Source organism: Diabrotica virgifera, chromosome 4 (genome assembly GCF_917563875.1).
Source record: "Diabrotica virgifera virgifera chromosome 4, PGI_DIABVI_V3a".
Classification (NCBI taxonomy): Eukaryota; Metazoa; Arthropoda; class Insecta; order Coleoptera; family Chrysomelidae; genus Diabrotica; species Diabrotica virgifera.
This window is the reverse complement of record NC_065446.1, coordinates 247,346,320-247,352,319: the sequence shown is the minus strand read 5'-3', so window position 1 is coordinate 247,352,319 and position 6,000 is coordinate 247,346,320. Positions and strand designations below refer to the sequence as shown.

General features: G+C 28.6%; 1 protein-coding gene across 1 annotated transcript in view; it reads left to right on the top strand.

Annotated features, from left to right (window-relative positions):
• Nucleotides 1–613: 613 nt before the first annotated feature.
• Nucleotides 614–6,000, top strand: part of LOC114334058 (lutropin-choriogonadotropic hormone receptor-like) — a 223,094-nt gene continuing 217,707 nt past the window's right edge. The window contains exon 1 of the mRNA XM_050649945.1: nucleotides 614–891. The gene's annotated coding sequence lies outside the window, so the exon portion shown is untranslated. The remainder of the gene's footprint in view (nucleotides 892–6,000) is intronic.

Genomic DNA, 6,000 nt, shown 5'->3' with positions numbered 1-6,000 from the left:
TTTTTGCAATGTTTTGCTACTCTTGTCAAAACATTGTAAAATATCGTACCACGTGTTCAGTAGAATAGCTATTCTCTTATTTGAAAAATTGTTAACTGATTTTAATTCAATTAGTAAAAATTTTTTTAACCAAAAAATTTTTTTTTACAAAACGCTGCGGCCCCCTTTTGCTTGCGGCCCTAGGCCGCCGCCTAGTCGGCCTAGTGGTAAATCCGGCACTGCAGTACAGTCAAACCCGCTTATTGGAATAGCCTTTGTGCCAAGTAAAAGTATTCCTATAACCGGGATATTCTAATAACCGATCATTGGTTGCTACTATAAATGTTTCGGGACCTCAAAGTTCATTTCCTTAAACCGGGATATTCCTTTAAGAGGTATTCTAATAAGCGGGTTCGACTGTACTAGTATAAAATTAATCGAATGTGATTTTTCTATCAATAATTTAATAAAGAACGCATTATTCATTCAATTAGTATTTAAACTAACACGACATTCAATACATTTGAAATTCCATCAATAATAATTGTCTCATATTGCGGTTTTAACAGCAACAATAATTGGTTCTATTATTATCAAACACTCCTCTTGTTATCTTTCGATGTAAATGTAATAATAATATCAAGATGTTTACGCGTATATACCTTTATATCGGTGCGGCGCATTTTTTGAAAGAACATTCCGAAAAAGTTGTCAGAACGCGAGTGGTGTGTGAATCTGCGTCGCTAAAACCACAGGACAAGCGCATCCTCCCAATGAAAAACTTATTAGCACCATACTTTTGCTCTTCCAATTTCAATGCGATAATTCGGTGAATTAGTGTCTCCTTTCGTCGGCTACAACGTGTGTTAAATTATACCGTACTGGAATATTTTTTTATTCAATTAACTTGAGGTAAGTTTAATTTATAACTGCCATTAGTTAATCTAATCTAATGTAACATATTATAAAACATTCATTGCAGCATCAAGTTAATTATAGATAAATTATCTCCATAGCTTCTTATTTCTTTCTTATGATACTTCTCTTTGTCAGCTTTTTCTCTTCTGCCTAGGCTCTTCTTCACCAATATTTTCACTTTTTCCTGGTATTCTATTAGATAAATTTTTGTAACCTTTTGTTCAATTATAAAAAAATAATTTCCATAACTTCTTATCTCTTTCCAATACTACTTCTTCTTGCCTACTTTTCCCCTTCTGTCTTGTCTCTCCGTCACCATTCATCTCACTTTTTCCGTGTATTCCATTAGATCACTGTTTGTTACTTTTTGTTCAATTATAAATAAATTATCTCCATAACTTCTTATTTTCTTCCAATGCTACTTCTTCTTGCCAACTTTTCCTCTTTTGTCTAGGCTATTCGTCATCACTCATCTTACTTTTTCAGCGTATTCCTTAAGATCACTTGTTGTTGTTGTTTCAATGCTACTTCTTCTTGCCAACTTTTTCTCTTGTGTCTAAGCTCTTCGTCACCACTCATCTCCCTTTTTACGGGTATTCCGTTAAGTGGCGTTTAGATGCCGCGATAGACGCCGCGATAAATGCGAGCAATTTATTGTGACGATAAATTACTACGATTTATTGATTTTTTAAAGCTGTTTAGTCGCTGCGATAAATTGTTGCCATTGATTATAAACTGAAACAACTCGATAGTTACAATAAATTGATGCAATCCGATACCAACTCCAATCCAACTCCAATTCCGATAAATCGCTGCGATATACCGTTTACACACAACGATAAATTGTAACAACTCGATCGATATCGATAAATTGCTGCGATTTATCGCGGTATCTAAACGCTGCCTTATTAGATCACTACTTCCAGTATATCAAATTTATTTATTTGCCCATTGCTTGTCATTCTTACTAAGTATCAGAACAACTTTATTTGCTTCAGTTCTATTTACTTTAAATAAATTCAACTTGCAGATTTTCATTGCTTGTCGTTCTTACTAAGTATCAGAACAACTTTATTTGCTTCAGTTCTATTTACTTTAAATAAATTCAACTTGCAGATTTTCTCTAATAATTGCCCCATTGGGATACGGTTTCTTGGAATTAAATCGTTTACTCTTTCTTTTAAGTTCTATGTTGTTCTTTAAAAAAACTTTAGTTTGTTTTATGCTGTTTTTATTTACCTTTAATACCACTATTTTCACCTTTGCCTGTAATTTGACTTTGCTTCTTCGATATTTAATTTAGGATTACTTTTATTTTAGTGCGTTATATTGTAACGTGTTAAAAATCTGGTATTTTATATCTTGTCCAGTTTTCGTTTATTTTATTAAATTTTATTAAAACACTGTTGTTTACAAATACAGAAAATAATCCCTTAAAACGGTCTACCAAAAAATATGCCGTTAGTTGGATAAACTTCTGTACAGACACGTTTTGTTTGCAAATATTCAAACAAGCCGCGTAATCGTTTAAAGAATTTACCGAGAAATATTCTGACCACCTGATCATATAAAAAGACACTGCTTCTATATTTTTACTCCGCCAATTTTAATACGATAATTCATTGAATTATTATTTTTTAATTAGCTTGAACTGTGTATCGCATCGTATCTATAATAGTATAGTTCTTACTGGAATAATTTTTATATATGTATTTCGAAATACAGATAAGAAGTTTATAACTAGTTTTGAAGAAGCTAATCTAGATTTTATATTTATTGTAAACATACTTCTATTTTGAATGTTATCTAGTTATATAAAAAAAAGATCCTAAGTGCACGTAGTTTTTGTTTTGAAACCAATATAAGGTTTTTTTTTAAATTTACTTAATTGTGTATAGAGAATGGCGCAGAAGTGGCGCAGCCTCAATGGTGGGTATCAACCCGTGATCTCAATTCGTTTATTCCACACGTATTTGCTTTAAAACTTTCGTTTGATATATAAAATATTTCGTCAAAAATAAACTTCTTCTTCACAGTTTTGCTTTGATATCGTCTAGCCATCGTTTTTGTGGTCGTCTTCTACTAGGACTGTTCTCGCGTGGTCTCCAACATACAATGCTTCTGGTCCACCTTTCGATGTTTTGTCGTCCCACGTGTCCTACCCAGTTCCATTTCATTTGAGCAATTCTTCCAATTACATCTTCCACCTTGGTCCTGCTTCGCACGTCCTCATTTCGTATATGTTCTCTCAGAGATACCCCTAACATAGCTCATTCGAATGGAGACCATGACACCAAGTGTCATGATCTCCATTCCATAGATCATAACTGGTAGAATACAATTGTGGAATATCCTTTCGTTTAAATTTATTGATAAAGAAACTACAAATTATAAAATATAGGAGAGTGCATTTAGATTTTCACTTCGGAAAAAATCAAACAAGATAAAACTTTTTGTAATTTCATTAAGAAATGTTTAATAAACAACATATCAAAAAGTTCTACTCGAGAAGTGGGTGCTTCATTTTCTATTAAACAAATGAACAGCGAAGTTAGATGTTTTTTTAAATAACTCAGAAAATAAAATTTTTAGAAAAAAACTGATTTGACCATTGAAAAATTCAGAAAATTTTACAAAAAAAATCTTATATAAAGATTTTTCTAAAATTAAATCTCTGTTTTTTTAATGTAATTCTTTAACTAATAGATCAAAAGAAATTTTACAAATTGGACATGAAAGAAGATAAAACAAGCTATCTTATGGTTGTAATAAAAAGAAATAAAATGTATGGACATAAGTACGGTGTGGGCGGAAAATGAGACTTACATGAATTTTGTTTAAAAATGATTTAAAAATGTGTAACTAATACAATTTTACTTACAAAGCTCTAAAATTTGCACAACTTACCTCTCAATTATGTTACTAAACGATGTTTCATTCAAAAAAAATCTCAAAAATTTAATTCAAATAATACGCTGTCTCAAAAAATGTAATTTTTGAAAACTTCGTAGTTCTACAGAATTCCCACCACTTTAAGACGGTATTACTCAAGTTTGAATAAATCTAATACAATTTTTAAAATTTTTTTTTAAAGCCTAGGATGTAATCTTTAAAAAACACTGAATTATTTTAGATTAAAAATGAAATAAACAATTTCTTTTTGAGAAAAGTAAGAAAGATAACAAAAATGTAATACAAAAACCGAAAATTACCAGCTGAAAAAATGTATATACAGAGTGATCAAAACTTTTTTCTGTAAAACTTACCTAAAATTAATTTAATAATAAGCTTCAAAAATAATAAATGTTCAACAAAAAAATTTTTTTTAGCTCTTATACAGTATGTCTGCGTAACTTGGAACCTATTGATAACTTTTTTAATATCAGTTTTACGAAAAATGTTATTCTTTATAAAATACTCTGAATCGTATATAACATAAGATGCAACCATCAAATATCAAATTTTGTTAGTTTTGTACGAGGTATGTCAAAAAATATGAATTTCACTCAAGAGTAAAGTACCTTTATATTTCACAATATCGAAAATTTTTATAAAGAAAAGTTGTTTGGAATTAAAAACTATATTCCAATATGTAATTAAATCCTTCTAATCGAAAATTTGTTTTTTTAGTATTGTTTCAAATTGATTATAACAAACATCATTAAATTTTCACTTATTATTTATGATAACTGATTTATTATTAATTTTATGAAGAAAGTTATTCGTCATAAATAGCTGTGCATGGTCTAACACTTAATATGCAAATATAAAATAATATATTTTATCAATATTATACGAGGTATTACGTAAAAAAATTGCATAAAAGTGTAATTGCATATTGACACATCGTTTTTAATTCTGAACAACTTTCCATAATAACAATTTTCAGTATTATGAAAAATATAGGTATTTTACTCCTAACTGAAATTTTTATTTATTGACATATCTTGTAAAAAATTGATAAAAATTGATATTTTATGATTGCATTTAAAGTTTTAGAACATGCAGAGCTTTTCACTAAGAATAACTTTTTATTTATGATTCCATTGCAACAATTTTTTTGAATACTGAAGAGATAGATTTTGAATAATTGGTTCTTTCTTTCTAATACATTTTAATTTTTAATATTTTTGTGAAAATTATTTGTTTATCTTTTTTTTAAGAATGAAATTCCATATTTGTTTGATTGGATTCTACTTGTTTTTCATTTAAATATCCGCCATTTTGGATCCGCTATTTTGAAATTTAAATTTTTAATCTTTAATTCAGATTCAACAACCTGTTAAAAATAAAGACAATAACTGTTTTAGAAAAATGTTCTTTTTTATGTTCCTTTTTGAAAATCCGCATTTTGGATCCGTCATTTTATAGTTTATAATGTTAACATTTAAGTTAGGTTTATCAAAGCTCTCAAAAATAAATATATGTAGAAATAAATACATTTTGTAAAGAAATTATGATTTTACAACTATTTTTTAAGTTATCCGCCATTTTGGATCTGCCATTTTATAATTTAAATAATCAAAATTTGATTCAGGTTCAGCAACCTCTCAAAAATATCCACATATATGTAAACAAACACGTTTTATAAAAAAAATTCGGATTTTACAACTGCTTGTTAAGGAATTTTAGGAAAAAATCCGCCATTTTGAATCCGCCATTTTGAATTTGCAAATTGTAATGTCAGATTCGGGTTAAGCATAATCAAAACCAAAATAAAAACATTTTTTATCAAAGTAAAATGTTGAATTCACCCATATTCTTAACATTATTTATACAAAACAATTGTTATTGTTTAAACAATTAATAAACAATTAGCGGCGAAATTTGTGAGTAGAACTTTTTACTTTAACATATTTATAAACTAACAAAAAAAGTTTTAGAAAAATATAACCTTGTTTGATTTTTTCCGAAACATTGTATCTTCTCGTTCTAATTGCACTCCCCTAATAATAGTGTTTTTAAAATTTTTCAAATTTCAAATTTCAAATCGTTAGGTGAGTGGACTTCTAAATTAGTATGGGTATGACAATAAGGTTTCGGTACGTGAAGGTCGTGAATATATGCAATATTCGTCATTAAAACAGATTACATAGAAAACAT